General features: G+C 40.2%; 1 pseudogene; it reads left to right on the top strand.

Annotated features, from left to right (window-relative positions):
• Positions 1-997: 997 nt before the first annotated feature.
• On the top strand, positions 998-1,620 carry LOC113185964 (interleukin-6 pseudogene; annotated as a pseudogene).
• Positions 1,621-10,153: the final 8,533 nt, after the last annotated feature.

Below are 10,153 nucleotides of genomic sequence, written 5' to 3'. Positions count from 1 at the left end.
AAGTCTATCTCTGTCACTTTTGGGATTAACTTGCTGTTTGCTTGCTATCTCTGCATCCTGTTCAAGTCTTTGCTGAACAGAGACAATGAGCCCAGCATCCCTAGATGGTAACAGCCTATCTTCTGCTTCTATATCAAGTGCTCCTGCTGCATAGGAGGGTCACCAGCAAGACCAACCCCCATGACACATTCTATACCTTGGGAACACCTGTAACTGCTGGGCCCAGAAGCTGTAAGAGGAGGAGGAGAAAGAGGAAAGGATGGTGAAGAAGCAGGAGACAGAGGAGTAGAACAACAGGAAAGGTGAGGGAGAACCGAGTCAGAGACTCCAGGTTACAGATGGAAGTTCTGGCACACCTGCAGGAACTCCAGGACAGGAGCCATTGGCACCTCTCCTGGATGCTGATCAGCCTCAAAGCTGCTGCTGGATGCTGTTGGAGGAGGTCAGGTGGAGGGAACAGGAGGAGGACAAGAGCTGGTGGCCTGGCTAGAGGAGACCAGGAAACTGTGCTGCTCCCACTCAGCCCAGCCCTACCACCACTCTGTACCAGGGCCTAAGGGTCAAGAGGAAGGTGCAGCACTGGGAGGGGTGGTGGGTTCCCTTGGCAGCAGGACCTGGCTGTGAGGCATGGGCAGGGTGAAGAAGAGACCCGGATGACAGTATCCTGCAAGTCCAGGCAGCCATTGCTACAGGTGCCCAAAGACCAGGAAAGTAGTGACCCTGCACTTCTGTACACTAGGGTCTCCTCTTTCATGAAGCTGGTTCCATTTTTGGACAGCAGTGACAGCAAGAAGGTAGACAGAGTGAGATTCCTGTGCTTGTCAGAGAAAGTTATTTCCAGAAAGCCTTTGCCTCCACAGGCTGTGAGTCTCAGAAAAGGGATTCACATCCTTGTCCACCCAATTCCATTGCCTATATGAAAATATTTGCTTGTGACATTCAGCTCTTGAGCCCACCAGGTAAGAAAGAGAACTCCATCTGCCCTCCAGGAACAGCCATGAAGTTCTTCTCAATTGCCTCCTTGGGGCTGCTCCAAGTGGTGGCTACTACCTTCCCTGCTTCAGAACTTTACAGAGAAGATGGAGAGAATAGTGTCACTCGGAATAAATCAACACGTGCCTCTTCCGAAAAAACCGCAGGACAGATTTCCTACCTCATCAAGGAAGTCTTCGAAATGAGAAAAGAGCTGTGCAAGAATGAGGAGACCTATATCAGGAGCCATGTGGCAGTGTCTGAAAACAATCTGAACCTTCCAAAGATGACTGAAAAAGATGGATGCTTCCAAACTGGTTACAATCGGGACAACAGCCTTGTGCGAATCACCTCTGGGCTTCTGGAGTTTCAGGTCTACCTGAGGTACATCCAGAACAAGTTTCAGGAAAGCAAGAACAGGGACAGAGCCAAACATGTGCAGTTCAGTTCCAAAGCCCTGACTGAGATCCTGAAACAAGAGGTGAAGGATCCCAATAAAATAGTCTTCCCCAGCCCACTGCAAATATCAACCTGTTGGCAAAACTGGAGTCACAGAATGATTGGCAGAAGGTCATGACCATGCAACTCATTTTGAGCAACTTTGAGGATTTCCTGCAGTTCACCCTGAGAGCTGTTCGGAAAACATAGTGGGCATCTAAGCTTATTGGTTCGTGGGCATTGCTTCCTATGGTCAGAAAACATATCCTGTCCACTGGGTAACTACCTTATCTTGTTCTCTATGAAGAACTGACAGTATGAGTGTTAGGACACTATTTTAATTGTATTGATAATTTAAATATGAGATTTGAGTTAATTTATATGTGATTGATATTTTTGATTTTATGAAGTGCCACTTGAAATATTATTTTATATAATGGTTTTGAAATGATAATATAAAAGTCTAGGCAGTTTGAATATCCTGCTCCAGAGCCAGATCATTTCTTGGAATGTATAAGTTTACCTCAATAGAATTGCTAATTTATACGTTTTTAAAGAAGAAAAATATTTGCTTGTCAGTGACCTCGCTAATCTTTCCCAACTTTCATTTCTCCTATTTTTTATAGCTATGTAGAAGAAAAAGTAATATGCATATTATTTTAGGTCCTTTGTAGCTTTGTGATAAAACCAAAGTATTACAAATTTTCAAAAAACCATAACATTGGGGAACCGTGCTCATCTGATGGTTCTCAGACTTATTTGATAGTTCTCAAACTTTCGTGTACATCAGAATCATCTGGAGGGCTTAACAAAACTCAGGTTGCTGCGCCTCTGTGCAGAGTTTCTCAGTCACTAGGTGTGAGGTGGAGTTCAAGAATGTGCATTTTGGGATCTGGGCGCAGTGACACACACCTGTAATCCCAGCAGCTCAGAGGCTGAGACAGGAGGATTGAGAGTTCAAAGCCAGCCTCAGCAATAGAGAGGTGCTAAGCAACTCAGTGAGACCCTGTCTCTAAATAAAATACAAAATAGGGCTGGGGATGTGGCTCAGTGGTTGAGTTTAATCCCTGGTACCCCCCAAAATGTGCATTTTGAACCGATTCCCCAGCAATGCTGCTGCTGCTGTCCAGGATCACACTCTTGAGAAAACCACTGCTACAGACCAACTTTCTTTACCAGTCTGTCTACTGTGGCCCTTCAGCTGCTTTTGTTCTGGATGTTGTTGGCAAATGCGAAGAATGGTCTCAGGAGGCTGAGAGTGACTCATCTGTGACTGTGACCTGCGTTATCTGCAGCTGGTGGCCAATTGCAAAGTGGAGCAATTCAGAATTAAGGCATTAAATCACAGGAAATTAACATGAGGCACCACTGGGTATAAAACCCATAAAATGGTTAGCATTCCTCTGTTTTTGTTATACATGTGCATCCTGCTTTGCTCTGTTATTCTATCCAACATAAGACCACACCCAGAGCAAACAAAAGACTGCCATCAGAGAGTGCTCAGGGTCACAGGCAGGCAGGAGAGTGGACATAAATTCAATGAAAAAAGGTTCAGATGCTGACGATAAAGAAAAATGACATTATATTAATTTCATAAATATCTGCACTGTTTGTAACCATGGAAGAGTAGGAATCTGAATTTCTTTTTGTTTTTGAGGTACATGATTAATTTTTTTTTAAAAAATTAGCGCTTCATACTTATACATAGTAGTTTGGCTCATCCTGACAAACTCATACATGCATGGGATTTGATTTCAGTTCATAAAGGAATCTAAATTTCTGTTTCCTCTGAAGAGTGGTAGCTCCTTTATGCCAATATAATTTCTCTCTGAATGTTTTCTATGAGTTAACTCTTCACGTGACTTTCATATGGATTCATTTATGACTCGGATGATGTGGCTTCTTAGAATAAAAAGCTGAAGCATACTGTAAGGTAAATTTGAATTTGAAATATAGGCTGATGAGGGGAAAATAAGATGAATCTTGGCATTTCTTCTTATATATACCCCTTTCTAAGTTGATTAGCACCAAGTAAAATGAACTGATACACAAAGTCTAGGAATTCTGGTTGAATTGATTTGACAAATATTAGTTTGAAGTCTTTCTTCCTATTATGTCCCTTCTGTAAAGTGACAAAGTTCTTTCTCATATCTTAGACTTTCTCAGATGGTTTCATTTTCCCCTGGTGTTTCCTCTAATTAGAACAAGATGACAGTTCCTTTTTTATTCATCTTTCTTATCTCTGAGTATTTTTCTGAATAGGCTCCATCGACTATTCAATATGATTGCATTGATGCACATAATTTAAAATGGAATTGATTTAAATAAAATTTATTTAAATTTAAATTTAGATTACTACTTAGGAAGATGGAAGGTAATAAGTTTGACTGCAGCTACCTATCTCTTATTTGATCTAACCATAATGTGGTTCTCTACTCATAAATGTAGATTCATTTTCAGAAGGCTTATATGATACATTTCTAATGGTGATTTGTTTTGATAATTTCTCAAATTATTTTTGCTGTTGAATCAGGAAACAAAGCACTTGAAACAAATTGTGAATTCATCAAGAGATTTAATGACCTCTGAATCAACAGCTTTGTCATGATTTTATTTGGCATATCCTACAATTATGTAAATAATAATATCAACCCAAAACCAAAAGTACATAAAATGTTTTATTTGATACACATAAAAAACAAAGTACATAAAATATTTTATTTGATTAAAAGAAAACATTCTAAAATATTTTTTTTTTAAGAACACACAAAAATGTTGCCATTGATTTACCTTGGAGAACACATTATTGCCTCCATCCAGACTCTTTGCCAGCTAGACACAGCACAGGAAGTTAGTAGGTCCTCATGTTAGCAATCAATCCTTTGTAGAAATTAATACAGGAGATGAGAGATGTCTTGCTTCAGAATCTAACCTTACTTAAAGAAAAGAGAAAAAAAAATTAAAAGGACGAGAACTTCAAATTTTTTGCTTGATGTGTGAACAGACAACAAGCCGGGTGAGTTTAGAAGCTTGGAAATAGCTCAACAAACAGAGGTCAGTGACAATAATGTGACATACCATCTCCACAGTGGAGTGGAATCTCTGTTGATCCTCTTATATTTGGAGGGCTATTGTGTTCACCTAACATGTCTTCCTCAAGCATACTACCTTTGGAGATTATTGTTCATCTTTAGAAGGTATCTCTGTCTGTGTGTGTGTCATTTACTACACATCACAAAATGCCCTAGAAGAGTTAGAAGACAGCTTCAGATTACTCTGAAATGAAGAGAAACCCAGGTTTTGGAACACTGAAGCTCAGGATAGACTGTCCCGGGTTATCTCAGACATATTCCCACACAATAAGTGAAGTGATTGGTCTTGAGAGACTTTCCTCAGCAAGACATTTCTCAGGGTGGACTAATTTTGCAGAGTGAATGTTACCTATATTTAATAACTAATATTAAATGCTTGGTATGTTTTAACTCACATAGGTTCTTACAATGACTCCATGAGGCTTAGAATCTTCATTTTTCAGAGGCATAAACTGAGGTACAGAAAGGGTAAGAAGCTTTCCTAGAGTCCACTGTGGTTAAGTGGTGGAGCTGGTTGAGGTCCTTCTCAGACTGATTCAAGAATCCTGTTCTGTGTATGTGTTAGTCAGCTTTTGATTCACTGTGACCAAAATATCTGACAAGAACAATGTAGAGAAGAAGAAAAAGTTTATTTTGGCTCATGGTTTCATAGATCCGACTCCACAGACAGCCAACTACATTACTCTGGACCCAACTGAGGCAGAACATCAAGGTAAAGGTCTTGGCAGAGGGAGGCAGCTCAGTGCATGACAACAACAACCAGAGAGCTCCTCTCACCAGAGACAGAATATATACCCCAAAGGCACACTTCCAGTGGCCTATCTCTTCTAGTCCTACCTGCCTACAGTTACCACCCAGTTAATCCATGTCAGTGAATTAATCTACTGAGTAGGTTATAACTCTTATGATCAAATCATTTCGTCTCTGAAAATTCTTGTATTGTTTCATACAGGAGTTTTTTTTTTTTTTTTTTTTGGGGGGGGACCACCTCTTATCTAAACCATAACTGTGTGTAATACTTTGAAAAAAAAATAAGTTCATCAGAGTTGGGACAAATTCTGCTCAGGGTGGCATCTAATCTCAGTCTTCAGGATGAATGGTTTTAGGGTTCTTTTGAAAAGTGGATTGACTCTTAGAAAGGACTATGGGCCTTTGTCTGGGGCCCCTGCTGATGGAGGCACTCAGTCCGAGTATGTTCTGGGTACCCATCTCAGGAAAGCCAGACCACCTACAGAAGAGCAACAGAGCGGGTGAGAACATAAAACCACTTCTGTATACAACAAGAATAAGAAATTCAAGATGCTGTCCCTTCAGATCCCAATCCCCACCCACAATGGGCAGCAAAAGATGGAAGACTCTTGTTAAAGAAATTGGGAGGTTTAGGTTCTTCCTGGCTATTCCTTTAACTAGCTACATGGATGTGGGCAAATCTCCCAATATTTCTGGCCCTAGTATTCTTTACATTTGAGATAGATTCTGAATTTCCAGGACATGGTTTCTCTATCAAGGCCATGTAGGTTAGAATTTAAGAGCTGTTTTGACTCTGGAATCAGACCATGTGTGTTTGTACCCCAGTTAACTCTACTTATTTGAACTTTGGACAAAATTATTCAACTTCTCAGTGTATAGGTTCTTCTTCTATGTAGCTGAGATATTAGTTCCTATTTCACATGATTGTTGGGAAAATAAAATGGGTTAGTACATATACTCTGGAATAGTGCCCAGCACTTGGTAAGTGCTTAATATATGTTGGCTTTCTCATTCTGCACATCTGCTACTGTTTCCAGGGTCAAACTTTTCATGACTGAGTATATTTAGAGATGTTAATACCCTGGGTCCTTCTTCTTTGTTTTTTTTTTTTTTTTTTTTTTTTTTTTTGTGTGTGTGTGTGTGTAGATTGAACCCAGGGGTGCTTAACAACTGAACCACATCCTCAGCCCCCTTTTTCAATTGTTTATTTACAGACAGGGTCTTGCTAAATTGCTTAGGGCCTCACCAAGTTGCTGAGGCTGGCTTTGAATTTGGGATCCTCCTGCTTCAGCCTCCTGAGCCTTTGGGATTATAGTCCCACAGTCCTTATTATTATTATTATTATTATTATTTATTTTTGAAACAGTGTCTCACTACATTGCTGAGGGTCTCACTTAGGTGCCAAAACTGGCTTTGAACTTGAGATCTTCCTGCTTCAGCCTCCAGAGTCAATGGGATGATAGGCATGTGCCCTTGTGCCTGGTAGGAACTCCCAAACTTTAGGCTTTTGCCAAGGCAGGGATTCAAGCAGATAGAGGCAAGCGTTGGAGCAAGAGAAGAAGAAAAAGGGACAGTACACCCAGAAGGTCTGCATGGGTTAGGACAAATCAGATATGTCAGCAACCACTTACATATTAATATGTATGAGCTTTATCCCTTATGCAAAGTCAATGCTAATAATGAGCTTGGGTAGCTGGGAATGTCACCCTATCAGGTAGGACCCACCCTTTTCCCTGTTACCACCTGCCTTACTCCTACCTTCTGGCATTCCACCACTCTCCATGCAGCAACACTGTCCATTGACACCACCTAAGGTCATGATGTGGGGGAGGGGTCCTGATGCCACCGCCCATCTCTGCCCAGCCTCAAGAAAGGAGCCACATGAGTCCTAGGCATTGCCTGAGTAAGAATCATCCTTCTGAAAAGGGTGAGGGAAATGAGATCATTTTAAAGCTGAAATTTCATCAAAGTCCAATGTTTTAAAGTCTTCTATAAAATAAAAACTCTTGGGGCTTCCTTTAAGTTATAGTCAAGCTCAAATACATCATTATAGACTAAGAATTATAATTTAAATTGTGACATACTCCTCTGTTTACAAAGTATACTTCTTAGAGCTGGGGAATTTGGGGAATGAAAGGGACTTTTGAGAGCCTTCAGTTCCATGTCAGCATTTTTTTAAGATGAGGGGACTGAGAGGTGATGAGGCGAAGACATTTGTCCTTGTTCACGGGGATAATTAGCAGAGCCGAGACAAGAGCAGGATTCTGTCAAGAGTTATTTTCATTACATCACAGAGAACCTCTCCTCCAAAGTAATTATTGTCATTATATTGTAAAGGATTCCAGAATGTGAGGAGAAGTGGAACAGCATCAACAGGTCATGCAGAATGGTAGTTAAGGGTACAGGGCCTGGGGCCACCAGTAGGGCTGGAACCCAGTTTTCTCAGCTGGCTAGCTTGTGATCTTGGGCATGTTGTTCCATCTTTCTGCAAATGTTGTCATGTTTTTGTGCTAGAGTGTTGTGCTAGATTAGGGATAGAATTGGTATTGCTTTCATGTAAATTAGGAAGCATTGTCACATTTGAGTGCTTAAGAATTGTCAACTGTTCCTTCTGAAAGGCACACTATAGGGATCTAATAGAGTTACAGGTTTTGGCTTTGCTAAGGAGAATATCTAGGGATGTCTACATCCTGGATTCTTTTCTAGGTTATTCCCAGACTTGGAACTGTGGGAAATAAGAATCATCTTCCTAATTCCATCTGTCAACTCTTCACCCCAAGGAGGCATAATCCCAACTCTATAATTCTGAGACTAGGGAGTTGGGCGGAGGTTGTTCTTAGCAACATCCTCAGCATTCAGCCCAATGCCTAAATAGTGAAAGATGAATGCAATGGTATCTCAAGAAATTTGATATAGAAATGGCTGAGAGATGATTGTCTGGTTGGACTTGGAGAGTAGGGGGCTTGAACTGAAACTGTACTCGTTATGGAAAATGATGCTGATGAGATTGGTGCCATTAATGTTCCTTCAAGGCAATAATAGAAATCTGCCTCAGCAGACACCACTACTCAGATGAAACTTCCAAGCAATCCTGGCATGGTGGTGCATGCCTGTAATCCCAGAAGCTCGGAAGGCTGAGACAGGAGGATTGCAAGTTCAAAACCAGCCTCAGCAACTTAGGCCTTAAGCAACTCAGTGAGACCCTGTCTCTAAATAAAATATTAAACGGGCTGGGTATGTGGTTCAGTGGTTAAGCACCCCTGGGTTCAATCCCTGGTACCAAAAATAAAAACAACACAATCCCTCAGATACCAGAGAGGAAAGACTCTCACAATGGGATCTCAGATGGACTTGGTCTAGATGAATTTAATATGAATTCATCAATTTTACCTGCTGACACCGTGAGACTAGAGAAGTAAGTCTATATTATAATGATTATGTAAGAGGCAAATTCTGTGCTCTTAATGGAAGCCAACTTGAACATGGCCTTTGACTTAAGAGCCTGTGACCCATAGTTTAGAAAACAATATTCTAGAGTGTGTATACTTCTCTGAGGAAACTTTCATCACTTTTTCCAATTTTCTTTTCACCAAGCATAATCTACCCAAATGGTAATTCAGTCTTCATCCAAGGAAGCACTTAGTTTGGCAATTTTAGAACTGTGTTGGCTATTTATTTATTTATTTATTTATTTAACCTCCTGTTTTTCACAGTCACGTGAGAGTAATGAGGTACTGTCTCTGAATCATTTTACATCTCGATGTGAAACTCATCTGTATGAGATATTAATGTATTTATAATCCAGGGTGATCTGCTAACGTAGTATATTTAGATACCTAAGTGATAATAGAGAGTTTGTGTTGTTTTAATTCATTTGATGGATTGAAGTTTTTAATTAGAGTTTTTAATGGAACACTGTTTTAAATTCACATGGGACCAAGAATTTTCCATCTTCTCCTTGTTGACCAATTCTACCTTCTCCATGTGATGCCAAATTTGTTTGCATTTATTTTTATTTCTACCCAGAAACTTGTCTAACTGGTCTTTGCTTTGAAGACAGCAGGCTAGAGAAACGTCTTTGACTTCCCTGCTTGATGACAGCATTCATGACTAATTGAGTTTGAGGCACATTCTTGTTAGATAACTATGTTACATAGTTCCGGAGAATCACCAGTACATGTGGGTCATTAAAATGTTTTTCTTTTAATATGACCTCAGTGTTTATTAAAATAGCCAATCGCTTTATTCTCTTTTCTTTGTAGAATTACAGTTTGTCTTCTTTGGTCTTCCTGGCTAGACTTCCTTTGGAAGACTGAAAATAATTTTTCTCCTGTTATTGAGGTCTTTCCTATCTGACAAACACTGCCTTTTCAATAACACTGAAATATCCTGGATTAATTTTTCTTTGTTGTTTCTGAGTTTATCACCGATGTAATTAATATTATTAACTGTTCTTGGAACAGAGCTTAATTCCTCGGCTTTTGTTTCTGATGTTAAGATGATTAGCTCTGGAGGGGAGGAAAAAAAAATGCATGCCAGGATAATAGCAGTCCCTAACCTTCCTGCTTCTGCCCACGTTTGTTTACATGCGCATCTGTCTATGAAGCCACAGAATTCAGGACTGTTCTTCTAGTCTAGAGGAAATTGAGAGGCCTTTTCTCTGAACCTTTACAAATGAATATCTTTTGACAAAAGGACCAAAGGAACCACTCAGTGGCAAAAATTCCATTTTTTATAAAAAAAAAATAGTCACTGGTTTTAACAAGGCACTGCTTTAACCCTCTTAGTCGGAATATTTGAATGAAATATTCCGCTTTTAAAATCTTGAGAGCTGGGAGTGTGACTCAGTGGTAGAGTGCTTACCTAGCATGAGGGAGGCCCTTGGTTCAATCCCCGGCACC

This window comes from Urocitellus parryii, chromosome 1, assembly GCF_045843805.1.
Source record: "Urocitellus parryii isolate mUroPar1 chromosome 1, mUroPar1.hap1, whole genome shotgun sequence".
Lineage (NCBI taxonomy): Eukaryota > Metazoa > Chordata > Mammalia > Rodentia > Sciuridae > Urocitellus > Urocitellus parryii.
This window is presented reverse-complemented; position numbering and strand designations above follow the sequence as displayed.